The 20,008-nt window shown below is 46.9% G+C and overlaps 1 long non-coding RNA gene across 1 annotated transcript in view; it reads left to right on the plus strand.

Moving 5' to 3' along the window:
• Positions 1 to 355: 355 nt before the first annotated feature.
• Positions 356 to 20,008, plus strand: part of LOC139262106 (uncharacterized) — an 84,466-nt gene continuing 64,813 nt past the window's right edge. Inside the window, exons 1-2 of the long non-coding RNA XR_011592900.1 lie at positions 356 to 683; positions 10,071 to 10,165. This is a non-coding gene — a long non-coding RNA (uncharacterized lncRNA). The remainder of the gene's footprint in view (positions 684 to 10,070; positions 10,166 to 20,008) is intronic.

Raw genomic sequence — 20,008 nt, forward strand, 5'->3', positions numbered from 1 at the left:
TCACTGCTTTCTAATTTGTATTACTGCAGAGTGCACGGCCCCTTTAATTCACAGGCCTTTTAATTGTCCACAATTCCTTGCAAACTCCACAGCCTCACTTCCAGAGGAACAAACACGATAGTGCCGCACCCACCACCAGTAGCACCCCGGGCCGCTGCGCTTCTGGCGATAACGTCCTGCGGCGTAAATTAGCCAGCGTCCCGTGATGCCGCTGCAGGTGACGCGCGCGGCAGTTTCGCGAGTCGTAAACCGGCCGCTCACCATTGAGGGGCGAACTTTAAAGGGGAGGTGAGCTTCACCGCGTGTCACCATCTTTAACTTAAACCCCCCGCCCCCACCACCACCGGTCGGGCCGTTCACCACTCCTTTCGTGGGGTCCTGGCCACGATCATGCAGCCCAACGGTGCCGGGCTGTGGCCACAGCACACCTTAGCCCTGATGGCCCAGTGGAGGCCTGCAAAGAGCCTGCAGAGTTTGCAGCTTCCCTCCCCTTTAAGAAAAGGGGAGGGACATTGAAACGCATTTGCACTACGCGGAGCCACACCCGAACCCGCCCATGTAGCGCCCCCAAACCCACCCCGAAAGGAAGTGCAGCACGGAACATTGCACTCCACTTCCTGTGAAAGATGTTAAAATCATTAGAAATTCAGAAATCTCATTGATAAATATTTCTTCTAAAACATGTGAGTGGCAATATTAATAACTAAAATATCCATATCTAAATCTGTAGGGTGAAGATGAAGTCACGGTTAGTTCACTGTGCCCATAAAGCTCAATGTAGCTCACTTTTTTGTTTAAATCGCTAGCTTTGATAATGCAAGGAACAATGGGCTCTATTTTCCTCTTTGCTGATTTTTGGCGCCCAGGAGGATGTACGGACGATTTTTTTGTGCCCGATTGCAGCGAGAGAGAAAAAACTTTCGGCAAAGCAAAATGTAATTTTGCCGCTGCGGTACCCGAAGTTAAATCTGGGGGTGGAGCTTCAAGTGTGCGCCGAAAACTCAGTGAGCATGCGCTGGGAAAAAAAACGTTTTCCACGTGATGGGTGTGCTCGCGCATCCATGCATTCCTGGTCTGGATCTGCAGCTTGTGAGAACGCATTGGGATCAGAGCTAGATCTGGACATTTATATTTTAGCTGCAAAAGATGAATCCAAGGGAAGGGGAAGGGGAAGGGGAAGGAGAAGGAGGAGGAGGAGGAGGAGGAGGAGGAAGGATGAAGAGATTTCTAGCAGAAGAAATTGAGCCCCTGATAGACATAATTGAGAGGAAATGGGATGTGCTTGAGAACAAAGGAAGAATGGGACAAAAGAAACTGAAACCCTCTCTACTAGCAAAACTTTGGGTACAAGTTGCAGAAAACTTCAATAGGGTGGCCATGACCCCGAGAAGCAGCACGTAGATCAAAAAGAAGTGGCAGGACCTTGGCCAAACAGTTACTGTGAGTAATATTTTTATTTATGCACTGCAATTATGTTTGTAAATGTGACTAATATGTGTGTGTGTGTGTGTGTGTGTGTGTGGGCAGCAGGAAGACCCCAATAATGAGATATTTACATTGCAATTTGAGCCGGTGAACTCCCTGAGCGATACAACTGATGCGACATTTCATGGTGTACAGTCTGAAGCTGAAGGTCCCAGTGGGTTGCAGCAAGCCACAGCTGGAAGATGGCCAAGGAGGGTGGGAAGGAGAGCTCAACCTGAAATGCAGGATGCAGGGAACATAGAACAGATCATGGGAATGAGTGGGGAGAGCATTGAGCTAACGAGTTCACTCCTGGAGACCATGGGTGGGGTGAGGGTAGAATTAGTGGGACGGTCATTAGAAGTAGCAACACTGGAGGAATCGGAGCTCTATCGGGACAGATAGGGGAGGAGATGTCGGAGATTAGGGAGGGAATGTCGGAAATAGCTGCTGCAATAAGTGAACACACCCAGGCTGTCATTGCCCAACAGCAATTGGCAGCTTCAACTGCTGACACTCACTTTCCAATCCCCAGACTAACCTCAGGTAATGTGCCGCGGGTTGATCCACAGGCTGAAGAGTCTGAAGAGGAACCCGGGCCTTCCACAATGCTGTCTGCTAGGTTTGTCCCTGTCCAACACCACCAACAACAAATGCGCCTTTGCGCAGAAAACAGAAAAACCTTGGGGTCAGGGCGAGGAAGCAGAAGTCTGCGACAACGGGCACGGGTAGGGGTAGAGGCAACAACAGGGGCAAGAAGGGCGCACAGCACTAAGGTCTTTGAATAAGGGGGAGGAGAGGTAGCTGCAGCTAGAGTTTGTCTGTTTGTTTGTTTTGTTTGCTACTTGTTGTTTTCTTCATTGAAGTTTACAGTTTGATACAACATTTTTTATTAAAGTTAAGTAAAACTGTACAAATGTTTAATAAACCCAATTATTTTTTAAATTTAAGCAGAATCATGCACATTATTTTTCAAATTAAAGCAACATAAACCAACACCACATTGCGTACATTATTATGTACATTATTTTTTCACACCAACAGGTGCAAAGAATCAATCAACACTGTTTAGCCTTCAGGCAGCAAAGCAATGACGGATTAGTCGCTGACACAAGTCTCTCGCCATGGCTATAGGTGCACGAGGCCACCTCCTCCGCCATCGTCCTGCGGGTTGAGGTGCTGGCATGGGTTCGTCCTCCTCCTCCTGCTGTTGGTCTTCCTCATCCTCCTGCTGCTTCTCCTACTCCTCCTCGTCCTCATTGTCAGCCTCCTCCTCCTTCTCCTCCACACCCCCCCCCCTTCTCCCCTCAGGAGGACATTCAATGTCCACTACCTGTCCCCTCATGATGGCCAAGTTATGCAGCATGCAGCACACGACAGTGAACTGACCGATGTGGTGAGGGGTGTATTGCAGGAAGCCTCCAGAGTGGTCCAGGCATCGGAAACGCTGCTTCAGTATGCCAATTGTTCGCTCTATGAAGGCCCGTGTTATGTGCGACATGTTGCACCGACGCTCTGGCTCAGTGCGGGGATTTCATAGGGAGGTCATAAGCCAGGTGGCGAGCTTGTACCCTTTGTCCCCAAGCAACTAGCTGTGCCCTTCTGGCAGCTCCTGAAACATCACAAATATAATACTCTCACATCGGATGAAAGCATCATGGATGCTACCTGGGTATTTGGCATCCACTGCCATGATCCGATCACAGACGAGCTGCATATTTAGGGAGTGAAGTCCTTTATTGTTGCGATAAACCTTGGAATTGTCCAAAAGTGCTCTCAAGGCGATGTGGGTACAGTCAATCGCACCCTGTATCTTTGGGAAGCCAGCAATTCTGGAGAACCCCACAACCCTGTCTCGCATTGCCTGCGTGGTCATAGGGAAATTGATGAACTGGTCCTTTCCACTGCAGCAGTCACCTGTCGAATGCAGCAATGTGTGGTGTGCTGCGAAGGCAAGTGCTGCAGTGACCTTCACTTCCACAGGTAGGGCAGTCCTCCTGCCACTTCTTGGCCGTATGTCTGCCCTGACTTGCTGGCAGATCTCAGTGATGACCATCTTTCTAAATCGCAGCCTGCGAATGCAGTCTGCCTCACTCAGGTGCAGCTATGAGCGCCTGTCCCTGTAGTTTTAATCAGGGTATGGCTTCCTCTCCATCAATCTCCGAATGATCTGGTTTCTGTGATGGTCATATTATCCGTCGCCTCTGCATGGCATGCATGCAAATCAACCTTATTACATGAGGCATAGTCAGAGTTGCACCCATAATTTTTATTCTTAATTTTGTTATTCTTGTTATTGTGAGACAGTACTTACTGAAGCACTCACACCTTTGCTGGGCACCTGAGAAATGCACACCTTGACCACAGAGGGTGAACTTGTGGGAGACACTCTTCACCTGGTCATCCAGGTATATAAAGGGAGGTCCCACGCAGGGTCATCACTTCTTGATCCTGTGAATAAAGGTACAGGTCACAGAGTGACCTTGTCTCCAGTATGTGCCTCGTGTTGATTTTCTGCAGTGTGTAAGGACATCAAATTTGGCGACGAGAAATGGGAATCAATGACTCAAGAGAATGGCCACCGGTAGCACGGAAGAACGGTACTGTGTTGGTGAGGACTGGGACGATTTCGTTGAGAGGCTCCAGCAGAGCTTTGTCACGAAGGACTGGCTGGGAGCGGCAGCGGCTGACAAGTGAAGGGCGCATCTACTGACCAGCTGTGGACCTAAGGCGTATGCGCTGATGAAAGACCTGCTCGCACCCGAGAAGCCGGCGGACAAGACCTTCAGGAGCTCAGCAAACTGATCGGTGAGCACCCCAAACCGGCGAGCAGTATACATATGGCCCGACACCGATTCTATACGCACTGACGCCGGGAAGGGCAGAGCATACTGGACTTCGTTGCGGACCTTCGGCGCTTGGCCAGCCTCTGTAGCTTCACAGACGCCTGCAGGGGGGAGATGTTACGGGATTTCATCATTGAGGGCATTGGTCATGCCGGGATTTTTAGGAAGCTAATTGAGACCAAGGACTTGACCTTGGAAGCAGCAGCGTTAATTGCTCAAACCTTCATGGCGGGGGAGGAGGAAACCAAGATCATATACGCGCGCAACTGTGCTCCCAACGTGGTGATGGAGCAGGGAGTTAACATTGTAAATGCGACTCAGAACCCTGCAGGCAGGCAAGGGCAATTCGACACCAACCAGGCAGTAACAGACTCTAGGGTGGGTCTGCAACAGAGACAATGACAGGTTGAACGGACATTTACACCATCACAAGGGACAATACCTCCCGGGATGGGACCATTGACACCCACAAACAGAGTGCTCAAGAGTAATCAAAGAGACAATCAGAGAGGAATGCCTGTAACAGCTCTTTTGTTCACAACAATCTCAGCTCATGCTGGAGGTGCAGGGGCAAACATGCTGCGAAAACCTGCCGGTTTCAACAATTCATCTGCAGAAATTGTAACTTGAGTGGACATTTAGCCAGGATGTGCAGGAAGCCCGCAGCGAGGCTGGTTTACGAAGTGGATGAACCACAAGAGGGGTCTGCAAGGCAGGGGTATGCCTGGGACACAGCAATGGACGCTGAAGTTCAGCGGGTCCAGGTGGCAAACATCCACAGCTCATACACAAAAACGCCACCTATGATGATGAGAGTACTGTTAAGTGGCATCCCGGTACGCATGGAGTTGGACACAGGGACCAGCCAGTCACTTATGAGTGTCCAACAATTCGAGAAACTGTGGCCACTCAGAGCTGGCAGACCCAAACTAGAACGCATTGACACGCAATTACGGACGTACACCAAAGAGATCATCCCAGTGCTAGGCAGTGCAATGTTGGTGGTCACACATAATGGATCTCAGAACCGGCTGCCACTCTGGATTGTCCCGGGAAATGGTCCTATGCTTTTCGGGAGGAGCTGGCTAGCCGAGATGAACTGGAAATGGGGGGATGTGCACGCCATTTCATTTGTGGAGCGAAGTCCATGCTCACAGGTCCTACAAAAGTTCGAGTCATTATTTCAACCTGGCATCAGGACTTTCAAAGGCACCAAAGTAAGGATACGCATCACCCCGGACGCCACACCAGTGCACCACAAAGCCAGAGCTGTGCCGTATGTGATGCGGGAGAAAATTGAGAGTGAGTTGGACAGGTTGCTAAGAGAGGGCATAATTTCGCCTGTTGAATTCAGCGATTGGGCAAGCCCCATCGTCCCTGTTTTAAAAACGGATGGCTCGGTCAGGATCTGTGACGACTACAAGGCCACCATCAACCAAGTGTCCCTTCAGGACCAATACCCGCTTCCGAGAGCGGAGGATCTTTTTGCCACGCTGGCAGGCGGCAAGCTGTTCACCAAGTTGGACCTCACTTCGGCCTACATGACCCAGGAACTGGCCGAAGAATCCAAGCTACTGACCACAAGGGGCTGTTTATCTACAACAGGTGCCCGTTTGGCATTTGTTCAACAGCCACTATCTTTCAGAGGAACATGGAAAGCTTGCTCAAATCCATCCCCGGAACAATCGTATTTCAGGACGACATCCTTATCACAGGTCGAGACACCGAGGAACACCTCCACAGCCTGAAGGAGGTGCTACGCTGACTGGACCGGGTCGGCCTGTGACTAAAGAAGTTCAAGTGTGTGTTTTTGGCCCCAGAGGTCGAGTTTCTGGGCAGGAGGGTTGCCGCAGATGGGATCCGGCCCACCGAATCCAAAATGGAGGCGATCCGTCGTGCGCCCAGGCCCGGCAACACATCAGAGTTGTGTTCATTTCTGGGACTATTGAACTATTTTGGGAAATTTCTACCAAACTTAAGCACACTGTTGGAGCTGCTACACATGCTCCTGCGTAAGAGTTGCGATTGGTTTTGCGGGGACTGTTAGGAACTGTATTGTATAGGCTTAATCACATAGGGTTTATTATGATATTCTGACATTTACAGTGTGTTTTCTGTTTTATGCCTCGTGGAATATTGTTGATGCAGAGAGAGAGAGACCTTGATGCGCACACCATCTTGTTTATGGGACGATCGGCGCCTCGAGGTCTCATGCTTTGTGGAAGAACAGCTGGGGCCTTATAGATTAGGAGTTGGCCATAAGCCACATGCAACCATGTTTGTTCAATAGAATAAAGGAACTGTCCAGTAGTTCTTTGAACTTCACCTTGGACGTGATTCACAAGCGGTGCTGGGACCCCCAAGGCTCCTGACCAGCCGTCGTTGCAGAGTTCCCGACAGGCCAAAGGCTGTGAGCTTTGTTGCATCTTATCATACTTCTCTTTTCTTCGTAAACTGTATTATGTTTCTTTTCTTTCAGTAAATGGTGTTTTATCTTTACTTCATTTGTCTTGTCTCTTATTTAGCATTCATCCAGATCCCGAACCTGGATCTATTATTATCGATCCAAAACAGGAACGGGCTTTCAATCGGGCGCGGAACCTGCTTTGTTGTAATAAGTTATTGACCCTGTATGATCCCTGTAAGAAATTGGTTTTGACTTGCGATGCATCATCCTATGGGGTTGGGTGCATGTTGCAGCAGAGTAATGATGAGGGTCAACTCCAACCTGTGGCTTATGCCTCCAGGTCACTCTCCCAAGCAGAAAGGGGATATGGGATGGTTGAAAAGGAAGCACTCGCATGTGTCTATGGGGTGAAAAAGATGCACCAGTACCTTTTGGGCAGAAGGTTCGAGTTAGAAATGGACCACGAGCCATTAACATCCCTGTTGTCCGACAGCAAGGCTGTCAATGTCAATGCGTCAGCTCGCATACAGCGATGGGCTCTCACGCTGGCTGCATATGACTACACCATACGGCACCGGCCAGGCACTGAAAATTGCGCTGACGTGCTCAGCAGGCTTCCACTGGCCACCACTGAGGTGCAGCGGAGCAAAGCGCGGAGATGGTCATGGCCGTTGATGCCTTTGACAGCGCAGGCTCCCTTATCACAGCCCACCAGATCAAAACCTGGACAAACAGAGATCCCCTCCTATCTCTGATTAAGAAATGTGTCCTGACTGGGGATTGGGTGCCCGCACACGGAGCATGCCCTGAAGAGGTCAGACCGTTTCACAGACGGATGGATGAACTCTCCATCCAAGCCGACTGCCTACTATGGGGCAGCCGGGTAGTCATGCCCCAGAGGGGTAGGGAAGCATTCATCAGGGAACTCCACAGTGAGCACCCAGGCATCGTGCTTATGAAGGCCATTACCCGGTCACATGTATGGTGGCCGGGAATTGATGCAGACCTGGAACACTTTGTTTGCAGGACACGACATGTGCCCAGCTGGGCAATTCCCCCAGGGAGGCCCCGCTCAGCCCGTGGCCCTGGCCCACCAAGCCATGGTCACGTATTCACGTAGACTACGCGGGCCCGTTCACGGGAAAAATGTTCCTCATTGTTGTTGATGCGTACTCGAAATGGATCCGAGTGCATCATATTGAATTCGTGCACGACATCCATCACAGTGGAGAGTCTGCGTGCGGTCTTTGTGACCCACAGCTTGCCGGACATCCTTGTTAGCGACAACGGCCTGTGTTTCACTAGCTATGAATTCCGGGAGTTCATGTCGGGTAATGGCATCAAACATGTCAGGCAACGCCGTTCAAGCCAGCTTCCAATGGCCAGGCGGTCCCAATCATAAAGCAAGGCATGCTCCGGCTTCAAGGACCCTCCCTTCAATACCGTCTATCGCGCTTCCTGCTGGCCTACAGGTCCCGACCACACTCGCTCACGGAAGTCCCGTCAGTGGAACTACTCATGAAACGTACACTAAAAACTCGGCTGTTCCTCATTCATCCAGTCTTGTCAGACATTGTTGAGGGCAAGCGCCAGTCCCAAAATGAGTGCCACGACCATAACTCAAAGGGGAGATGGATAGGAATCGATGACCCTGTATTTGTTCTTAATCACGCTGTGGGGCCCAAATGGTTCGAAGGTACTGTAATTGGTAAAGAGGGAAATAGGGTAATAGGATCATAGTGGTCAGACTCAAGAATGGGCAAATATGCCGCAAGCATCTGGACCAAGTAAAAAAAGAGGTTCAGCATGGACACTGAGGAACGTGAGGAACAGCATGAGATGCTACCCACACCACTGCCAGTGAACAAGCAACAAGAACATTCAGCAGCATGCACAGTCCCTGCGGTCAGCCCGGACGAGCCGGAATCACCACAGGTGACAAAGACGCATGCCAAGGCTCAACAACCAGAGCCCCAACTGCGGAGCTCCATGAGAGAGAGTTGACCGCCTGAAAGACTCAATCTTTGACCCAAAGACGTTGGGGGGTAGGTGATGTCATGTTTATAACCTCACATAACTGTAACCTTTATGTAACAACACTGTACACTGTTTATACCTGAGAAATGCACACCTTGACCACAGGGGGTGAACTTGTGGGAGACACTCCTCACCTGGTCATCCAGGTATATAAAGGGAGGTCCCACGCAGGGTCATCACTTCTTGGTCCTGTGAATAAAGGTACAGGTCACAGAGTGATCTTGTCTCCAGTATGTGCCTTGTGTTGATTTGCTGTTGTGTGTAAGGACATAACAGTGACGCCCTAGTAGAACAGACCACAACCTGGTCTGCGCATGCACAACACTAAGCTCTGTCTCTATGGAGACGCGATGCACAGTGATTTATGGCAAAAAGAGCTTTTGCCAAAATGTTTGCTGCTGTGTTGGGCCATCTCCGATGCACAGTTAGGAGCGCATGCTGGCAGGATTGCTCCCTCGGCCAGACAGAAACACATGAGCTCGGCACTTGTATTCCACCCGCCCCCTCTGAGCTTCTTTATCATCTGAGCCCAGGGGGGGAGGGTGCGGGGGTTGGAATCCAAACACTGAGCTCCTGTGCTTGTGTCCAGCCGGCCGGCACTCCTCGGACCCGTGCCTGGAGCCCCGTGAGCAGAGATTCAGTGGTGGGGTGGAATCACAATCTGCCTTCCCACATAACATGGAAAAAATTACATTTCTTAATATTCTATGGGAAAAATTAACATTGCGAGTTATTTTCCGAGTTCCCTCTGCAAAAATCATCATGAATTTGTGTTTTAAATTGTCCTCTTCCCCTCGGTGCAAAAACTCAGAAATATACTCAGCACCGATTTCCTTAAGTTAACGTAGGTTTTTCTGATCGGTACTTAAGGCCACACTGTGCACCATCCTGAAAAAAATTGGTGTTGTCGAAAATGGCCAAAAAAGGCCGAAAACAGTGCGGAAATCAGTTTTCAACCAGACCTGTGCCAAAAAGTCTGGCGTACAAAAAGTCCGGCACTGACAGTCGTCACCGGTCTATGAACTTTGAAGAAAGTTGAAAAATCAAGATTGCTCAAAAAAAAATCAGCGGACGCCAAAGAAACGGTACCCAATGGTGGTGAAAATAAAGCCCAAAGACTGTATTGAAAATTAACTAATAAATGCCTTTGTTAAAAAGCTGTTGAAAGTTACAAATGGGCATCTCAGGAATAAACACTGTGAAGAGTAATCTTGGGTATTTTTCGCATGGCACATAATTTATTACTTACTCATATTGCCAGCATTAAGAATGTTGTACTAGTTCTTAGCATATTTTCCTCTTTGATTAATGTTCAGGGACCTCTTTGCACACTGCAGACAACTCAACAGCTTCATGTGGTTGATCTCGGAGCACAGTGTATGCGAGTCCCATGTCCCCAAGGTGTGATAAAGTGAGTACACAGCAAACTAATTTTTCATCCATATTATTCCAGATGGCCAAAATAATCAATATTATCTGCAGCCTTTTGCTTTCATTTGGGTGGTATTCCAGATGGGCGACAGATGCTCTAGTTTAACAGCATTAATGTTAAATAAAGTCAGATGCAGACATGCTTCTCACGATATAATAAGATTATGGCTTGGCTCTACGAAACATAGGAAGAATCAGTCATCAAAACATTGATTTTCAGGTTTATTTCTTTTAAGTCTCTTGCTGGGGTGGAGGATTGGTAAACAGCTGGCAGATCGAGAGATGCAATAGTTTGGAAACTCAAAGTTTGTGGGTTACACCACTGGGACAGTTGGAATGCAAGGTAACCCACAGCCACTTCAGTGCAGTTACAAGGAACATTGACGGAGGCTGGCAGCAGACTGACTTTCCACTCACCATTTTTGCCAGTAAATGGTGGCGATAGCCTGTTTGGATGTAAAAAAACAAATTAAAAAAAATATAAAAACAATATTAAAAAAGTAAAGAAGCAACATTTCAAATCTGTCACGTTTCTGTGACTTCTTCAAATGCTTTGTTTTAATAAGATCCATTTCCAGGCCATTAGCTGATTCTTTGTATTAGTATTCAGTATTCAGCATATTTAACCTGTGACCTGTAACATTGCCCCCTTTGATTTCATCAGCCCTATAAAGAGATCCCTTTAAGTTCTAATGAGGGCTATCTACATAAAATGTTACCTTATCTTTTCTCTTTCTAGATGATTATGGACCTGTTCATTGCCATCCATTTCTGATTTTATTTAATTCTAGAACTTGGTTGTCTTTTGATTCTTATTGAAGAGTTAGCATCAAGTTGCATATACATAGTGGCATTATTAAAACATCCCAAAGTGCATCACAGAAGTGAAAATAGATGCCAAACAATGGTGAAGGCTTTTGAAGAAGGAGAAGGAGGTGGTAAGGTTGGGTGTAGGGGGTTTAAGAAGACAGTTACATAGGGCTTGACTTTCCACTTTTGTGCAGATCGCCCAAAAATGGGTGTTATTTCCAGCACTGGCGGTTAATATGGGTTTTGAGATCGCTGGATTATCGCCCGTTTTCAAAACCCAACTTCCAATTTATAAAATGGGCGTTACCGTGAGCGATGTGAAATGGGCGTTAGCAGTAAAATTTTTGCCCTTCTGCCACAAAATGTCGCCGTCCATAGCAATGCCATGGCAATGGTCATTTCCCGCGTTTCAGGAGGTCAGGGGTCATCAATATTTGCGCAGAAAAGGAGAGAGAGAAAGAGGGAGCAGCGAGGAACTGAAAGCGTGCGTGGGTGTGTTGTGTGGTTGTTTGGCTGTTATGGGAGGTAGGAGGGAGATTTACCAGCAGCAAAAATAATTGAGCGCACAAATAATGTTGTTCGCACGGAGTTTTGGGGGAAAAAAATATAGCTAAAATGGAAGGGATGGAGGAGCTGACACAGCATGTTGTGGAGACTGAGGACGCTGGCGAAAGCAGTGAGGTGGGAGAGGAACTAATGGGAGGACGAAAACGAGCTCGGAGATTCTCCGATGAGGCAAATGCCTCCATCCTGCAGGAGGTGGAGTCACGCTGGGGTCAATTGACCCCGGGTGGGCATGGGAAGCCCACCCCAAAGGCCTACCAGAAGATTTGTGCCGACATAGCCGAGGTGGTCTCATCGGCAATGAACAAGGTGCGTGAGGGCAACCAGTGCCGTAAGCGCTGGAACGACCTTGTCGGATCTGCCAGAGTAAGTATTACATTTATATACATGTACATATATATTTATATAATTTGAATTATAAGTGTAATGAGTGATTAAAATCAGATGTGATGTCTTGCATTTATACCGGGAATGTTTTACTCAAAGCCTGCGTTGATGGTATACGTCTTTAGGTAAAGAATGATCATTTTCGTAATAATCATGATTACATCTGTCGGTTATGTGTTGAATCAGTCTCTGTGACAGTACCAAGCAATGATCTCATGCAACGATCAGAAGAAGCTTTCGAAGAATAGGGCCGAGCAGTGGCGAATGGGTGGCGGGTCACCAGTCATCACCGACATCGAGAAGCGGGTGCTGGCACTAGTGGGGAGCCACCCCGGGTCGGCCACGCAAGCAGCAGCAGAACCTGATGTGATGCCACGTGAGTAAAGTATACACCATTGCGTGATGTAAAGTCAATAGATGCCACACCCACTCATAGCTGAACAATAATATATGATAGTTGATTGATAAAAGGGTTATCTAAATAATGATGGCCTCATGAAAATTATTGTAATGCAGAATTTGGTGATGGTCATGAAACGTGATGTCTGTGATGATTTTGATAGCGTTGGTGCTTTTGTTGTGCATATGCTGTGTGTAGCGTTTGAATCATCTTGTGACCCTAGCACTCCCTTCTCCTCTAATAACCTCATTTATGTTTTGGAGCTCACCCAGCAGCGCGGCCCCATGCAACACCACCGAGCCAAGAAGCTGCGGGTCCGGTGTCAGACTCGCTGGGAGATCGTCCAGCTGGTGCTGAGGAGCCCCGAATCTCAGCCGTGGAGCTGCAGGGTGCCTTCTCCATGGATGACAGTGCTGACCTTGAGGAGCCTGCATCAACAAGCTCCATAATCCATTCGACACCGATGACATCTAGTGCTCCTGCAGCCATGCCCTCCTCCACCATGGAGGTAGCAGGCCGAGCACCTTGCCGCAGGGCACCCCAAGTGTCTCCATGGCAGCGCCGACCACGCGGAGGTTGGTTCGATGCAGCAGGACTGCTCCACGAGCGGCAGATCTGAACAGGGACATGGTACACTTGTCCAGGAGGAGTGTTGAAATAGCAGATCCTCCAGACAATAGGGGGCATATCCCAACAGCTGGCCAGCATGGCTGCCACCATGACCGCATACGTGCTGCGGATGGCAGAGGCCCCAGGAGGTGATAGCCAGGAACACTGGTGGCAGAGGGCTCCCAGTGGTCCCGGAGCACGGCACTGCACCCCAAGGTGCCGCACCCCCATTGCCAATGACACATGCGAGCCAGGAGGAAGATCTTGCTTCTGGCTCGGAGCACGTTCCCGCCTCGGGACTGTCCTCTCCCGTATCCGTCCAACCAGTGGATCAGCTGTCATCCCCCCCAATGAAGCAGCGCCTGAGGAGCTCCTCGGCAAGGTGGCTTGGAGTCGGGAGAGGAAGGGGAAGGGGTAGAGGTGGGGAGGAGAAGCGGGGGTGGGGGGGAACAGGAAAGTAAGGTGCATGGCCGCAGGAGTTGTATTGGTCACAGTATTTTTATGTTGTGGGTGCTATTTTGTTGGGAGGTTTGAGGGAAGGGGGGTGGCTACCTTGTTTTTTTTGCATTTGTGTTCAATGATTATGAAGTTTTGTTTGAAATGTAATCACTTTTATGAATGATATAAATTTTATGTGGGGTAATTTGTTGTGGGGTGGGGTAGGGATGGGGTGTTTTTTACAGTTATAATTATGATTTTATACAAATATTCTCATTAACTGTTTTTATTTCACATAACCTTGTTGTGCATTGTCTCAGATAAGGCCGCTTCTCCCTGTAAATGTGTGGGTGTAAGGTCTTGTCCTCCTCCTCAATCTGCCACCTCTTTGATTGGGCACATAATGCTCTTAAATATACCTTCTGCCATCTCTAGTTTGCAGCATATGCGTAGTCATCAAGATAGGCTGAGAAATTACAGGCCCCATTACAATAACTAGCAGTATTATATCTATTGTTCACAAACAATAAATTTACCTACTAAAACACCTCAAATAAATTGAAATCATCCACATTATGATAAGATGTTTGTTCAGATGTTCAAATCACCTCAAAGAACTGCACAGTACATCAAAACTCCACAGAACTTGAAGCAGCCTTTCATATGAAATGACCTCCGATTTACAACATGGCGTCCATACCGCTGGGTTTAGTTCAGGTGAGAGCAACTTTTTCTCAGCGGTTTTTTCGGAGAGCAATATTTATGGGCATTAGTTTCGCCCGTTCTGATCTTCACGGCAAAAAAAAGTGGGCAGACGATATTATTAATTCTTGGTGTCATCTAAATGCCGAAAGTAACGCTGGGTGATAATTGAGCGATCCATGGGCGTTAGTTTCTATTTTGTTGCCAAATGGGCGATATCTGGGCATTATACCTCATTTCAGCGTTAAAATGGACGTTAAGTGGGCAATATCGATGCAAAAAAAGTGTAAAGTCTAGCCCATAGTGTGAGACCAAGGTGGAAGCTCTGCCAAAAAGATAGAGCAGATGGAAGGCAAGGGAGGCCAAAATCAGGAGGGAAGGGCATATGTTTGGCCATAGGGATAGAGCAAGTGGCAAAGGGCTAGGCTGTGGAGAGATTTTAAAACTAGGATAGGATTTTGAATTTAATGCATTGTGGGTGGAAGTTAATAAGAACAGGGGTGATAGAGCAGTAGGATAGGATACATAGAAACATAGAAAATAGGTGCAGGAGTAGGCCATTCGGCCCTTCGAGCCTGCACCACCATTCAATATGATCATGGCTGATCGTGCAACTTCAGTACTCCAGTCCTGCTTTCTCTCCATACCCCTTGATCCCTTTAGCCGTAAGGGCCACATCTAACTCCCTTTTGAATATATCTAATGAACTGGTCTCAACAACTTTCTCTGGTAGAGAATTCCACAGGTTCACCATTCTCTGGGTGAAGAAGTTTCTCCTCATCTCGGTCCTAAATAATAAAGGATGAAGCTCTGTTAATAAAGGATGAGCTCTGTTAATAAAGAATGATATCAGGGCAGTTGTGAGAGACGATATTGGCTCTAATGAACAAAATGTTGAATCATTGTGGGTGGAGATTAGAGATAGTAAGGGGAAAAAGTCACTGGTGGGCGTAGTTTATAGGCCCCCAAATAATAACTTCACGGTGGGGCAGGCAATAATCAAGGGAATAATGGAGGCATGTGAAAAAGGAATGGCAGTAATCATGGGGGATTTTAACCTACATATCGATTGGTCAAATCAAATCGCATGGGGTAGCCTTGAGGAGAAATTCATAGAATGCATACGGGATTGTTTCTTAGAACAGTATGTTACAGAACCTACAAGGGAGCAAGCTATCTTAGATCTGGTCCTGTGTAATGAGACAGGAATAATAAACGATCTCCTAGTAAAAGATCCTCTAGGAATGAGTGATCACAGTATGGTTGAATTTGTAATATAGATTGAGGGTGAGGAAGTAGTGTCTCAAACGAGCATACTATGCTTAAACAAAGGGGACTACAGTGGGATGAGGGCAGAGTTGGCTAAAGTAGACTGGGAACACAGACTAAACGGTGGCACAATTGAGGAAAAGTGGAGGACTTTTAAGGAGCTCTTTCATAGTGCTCAACAAAAATATATTCCAGTGAAAAAGAAGGGCGGTAAGAGAAGGGATAACCAGCCGTGGATAACCAAGGAAATAAAGGAGAGTATCAAATTAAAAACCAATGCGTATAAGGTGGCCAAGGTTAGTGAGAAACTAGCAGATTGGGAAAATTTTAAACAACAGTAAAGAATGACTAAGAAAGCAATAAAGAAAGGAAAGATAGATTACGAAAGTAAACTTGCGCAAAACATAAAAAAAGATAGTAAAAGCTTTTACCGATATATAAAACGGAAAAGAGTGACGAAAGTAAATGTTGCTCCCTTAGAAGATGAGAAGGGGGATTTAATAATGGGAAATGTGGGACCTAATAAGGCTGAGACCTTAAACAATTATTTTGCTTCAGTCTTCACAGTGGAACACACAAAAACCATGTCAAAAATTGCTGGTCACAGGAATGTGGGAAGGGAGGACCTTGAGATAATCACTATCACTAGGGGGGTAGTGCTGGACAGGCTAATGGGACTCAAGGTAGACACATCCCCTGGTCCTGATGAAATGCATCCCAGGGTATTAAAAGAGATGGCGGAAGTTATAGCAGATGCATTCGTTATAACTAACCAAAATTCTCTGGACTCTGGGGAGGTACCAGCGGATTGGAAAGCAGTTAATGTAACGCCTCTGTTTAAAAAAGGGGACAGACAAAAGGCAGGTAACTATAGGCCGGTTAGTTTAACATCTGTAGTGGGGAAAATGCTTGAAGCTATCATTAAGGAAGAAATAGCGGGACATCTAGATAGGAATAGTGCAATCAAGCAGACGCAACATGGATTCATGAAGGGGAAATTATGTTTAACCAATTTACTGGAATTCTTTGAGGATATAACGAGCATGGTGGATAGAGGTGTACCAATGGATGTGGTGTATTTAGATTTCCAAAAGGCATTCGATAAGGTGCCACACAAAAGGTTACTGCAGAAGATAAAGGTTCGCGGAGTCAGAGGAAATGTATTAGCATGGATAGAGAATTGGCTAATTAACAGAAAGCAGAGAGTCGGGATAAATGGGTCCTTTTCGGGTTGGAAATCGGTGGTTAGTGCTGTGCCACAGGGATCGGTGCTGGGACTACAACTGTTTACAATATACATAGATGACCTGGAAGAGGGGACAGAGTGTAGTGTAACAAAATTTGCAGATGACACAAAGATTAGTGGGAAAGCGGGTTGTGTAGAGGTCACAGAGAGGCTGCAAAGAGATTTAGATAGGTTAAGCGAATGGGCTAAGGTTTGGCAGATGGAATACAATGTCGGAAAATGTGAGGTCATCCACCTTGGAAAAAAAAACAGTAAAAGGGAATATTATTTGAATGGGGAGAAATTACAACATGCTGCGGTGCAGAGGGACCTGGGGGTTCTTGTGCATGAATCCCAAAAAGTAAGTTTGCAGGTGCAGCAGGTAATCAGGAAGGCGAATGGAATGTTGGCCTTCATTGCGAGAGGGATGGAATACAAAACCAGGGAGGTCCTGCTGCAACTGTATAGGGTATTGGTGAGGCCGCACCTGGAGTACTGCGTGCAGTTTTGGTCACCTTTCTTAAGGAAGGATATACTAGCTTTGGAGGGAGTACAGAGACGATTCACTAGGCTGATTCCGGAGATGAGGGGGTTACCTTATGATGATAGATTGAGTAGACTGGGTCTTTACTCGTTGGAGTTCAGAAGGATGAGGGGTGATCTTTTCGAAACATTGAAAATAATGAAAGGGATAGACAAGATAGAGGCAGAGAGGTTGTTTCCACTGGTCGGGTAGACTAGAACTAGGGGGCACAGCCTCAAAATACGGGGGAGCCCATTTAAAACCGAGTTGAGAAGGAATTTCTTCTCCCAGAAGGTTGTGAATCTCTGAAATTCTCTGCCCAAGGAAGTAGTTGAGGCTAGCTCATTGAATGTATTCCAATCACAGATAGATAGATTTTTAACCAATAAGGGAATTAAGGGTTACGGGGAGCGGGCAGGTAAGTGGAGCTGAATCCACGGCCAGATCAGCCATGATCTTGTTGAATGGCGGAGCAGGCTCGAGGGGCTAGATGGCCTATTCCTGTTCCTAATTCTTATGTTCTTATGTTCTAAATGGCTTACCCCTTATCCTTAGACTGTGACCCCTGGTTCTGGACTTCCCCAACATCGGAAACATTCTTCCTGCATGTTTCAATCATCTATTCAATCCCGTCAGAATTTTATATGTTTCTATGAAATCCCCTCTCATTCTTCTAAATTCCAGTGAATATAAGCCTAGTCGATCCAGTCTTTCTTCATATGTCAGTCCTGCCATCCTGGGAATCAGTCTGGTGAACCTTCGCTGCACTCCCTCAGTAGCAAGAATGTCCTTCCTCAGATTAGGAGACCAAAACTGAACACAATATTCCAGGTGAGATCTCACCAAGGCCCTGTACAACTGCAGTAAAACTTCCCTGCTCCTATACTCAAATCCTCTCGCTATGAAGGCCAACATGCCATTTGCCACCTTCACCGCCTGTTGAACCTGCATGCCAACTTTCAATGACTGATGTACCATGACACCCAGGTCTCATTGCACCTCCCCTTTTCCTAATCTTTCACCATTCAGATAATATTCTGCCTCCCTGTTTTTGCCACCAAAGTGGATAACCTCACATTTATCCACATTATACTGCATCTGCCCTGCATTTGCCCACTCACCTAACCTGTCCCAGTCACCCTGCAGGCTCTTAACATCCTCCTCACAGCTCACATTGCAACCCAGCTTAGTGTCATCTGCAAACTTGGAGATATTACATTTAATTCCTTCATCCAAATCATTAATGTATATTGTAAATAGCTGGGGTCCCAGCACTGAACCTTGCGCTACCCCATTAGTCAGACCTTTGGAGTTACAGTTTATGTAGGATGCAACGCAGGAAACCAGTGAGGAGATGGTTGGAGAAACTGTGCCTGGAGGAGATGAATTTGTTGAATGGATGGGACCTTTCATAGCTTTTTATTTATTTTATTATTCTCGTTTTCCATAAAACTCCCGGGGCTAGACTTTCGCCTTCATTTTCGGTGGTTTTCTCAATGGTACAGTTCTTTTTTGGTGAAAAACCGGCCAGCAAAAGTTTCCTCTTTATTTTTTGAAGAGTTCCGTCCACATTTTGGAAATACTGCCGGGGAGCAAACCGCCCTCGTGCATCTGCGTGCACCGCTGAGAAAACCACCACGATTCAAACTTTGCCTCAACGGGGATCCATACCCACCATCGAGGAAACCACCCATGAAAAGCTGTCAGAAACAGGGCTATAGGTGAGTGCCCGGCAAAGAAAGGTAAGTTAAAGGTTTTTAATAATTATTCTTAAAATTCTACAATGACCATTACGTTAAAAAGGGTCTTGAGAATGTTTTCTAACTTTTTATTTTTTGTTTAATTTAAAAAATATTTTTGGAGTTTTCCCCCATCACTGGGCCCAACCGCAGCCTCTAAGTTTTAAGTACTTACCGTCCATTCCGGTAAGAACCGTCATTTTACCTAGTTCCGCCTTTAACTGCCGAGAAACCGCCGAGAATCTTGGTGCAAGATCTATTTTCTCGCTGGGAGGTATTTTTTACCTTTTTTGGGGAAATTTTCACCAGAAATTTGCAGAATGGGTGGCAATCGGGCAGTGGGGGGCTTTAGGAAAAGTCTAAGCCTAGGTCCTTCAGAGTTTGAAATTCATTTTATTTTTTTCCTTACTTCAGCTATTTCAATCACTTTGTTCTTCTTTCTCAAAATGTATGCGTGGATCCTCAAAATAATTTGTTCTTACTCCCAATAAACTTAGTTTTAAATCTGTTCCTGTCTTCTTCTGATCTTTGCTTTGTTTCATGGCTGCACCATGCAGCAGCTAGTCACAATAGCCCAGGTGTTATTGCAAAGGCGCTGATATTCAGTGAATACTTCAGGTCTCACCCGATCTTCTTCCCGGCTTTTCCCAAACTTCAAGAAGCCCACACAGGACATAAGAGCATAAGAAATAGGAGCAGGAGAAGGCCCTTTGGCCCCTTGAGCCTGCTCCGCCATTCAATAAGATCATAACTGATTATCGACCTCAACTCCACTTTCCCGCCTGATCTCCATATTCCTTTATTCCCCGAGACTCCAAAAATCTATCTATATCAGCCTTGAATATATTCAGACATTCAGCATCCACAGCCCTCTGAGGCAGAGAATGCCAAAGATTTACAATTCTCTGAGTTTACTTGAGCATTCCATACTTTCACGTTTTTTATATTCAAAAAGTTGCTCCCTCTGTTTGTGATTTCTTTAGGTCCGTGCTGCAACCCTAACAGTGCAGCATACCATCATTTATGGCCAATGCTGACATGTGACATTAGGCATTCACAACTCTCCACTTGCCTGGATGAGTGCAGCTCCAACAGCACTCGAGTAGCTCAACACTATCCAGGACAAAGCAGCCCAATTGATTGGCACCCCATCCACC

This window comes from Pristiophorus japonicus, chromosome 4 (assembly GCF_044704955.1).
Source record: "Pristiophorus japonicus isolate sPriJap1 chromosome 4, sPriJap1.hap1, whole genome shotgun sequence".
NCBI lineage: Eukaryota > Metazoa > Chordata > Chondrichthyes > Pristiophoridae > Pristiophorus > Pristiophorus japonicus.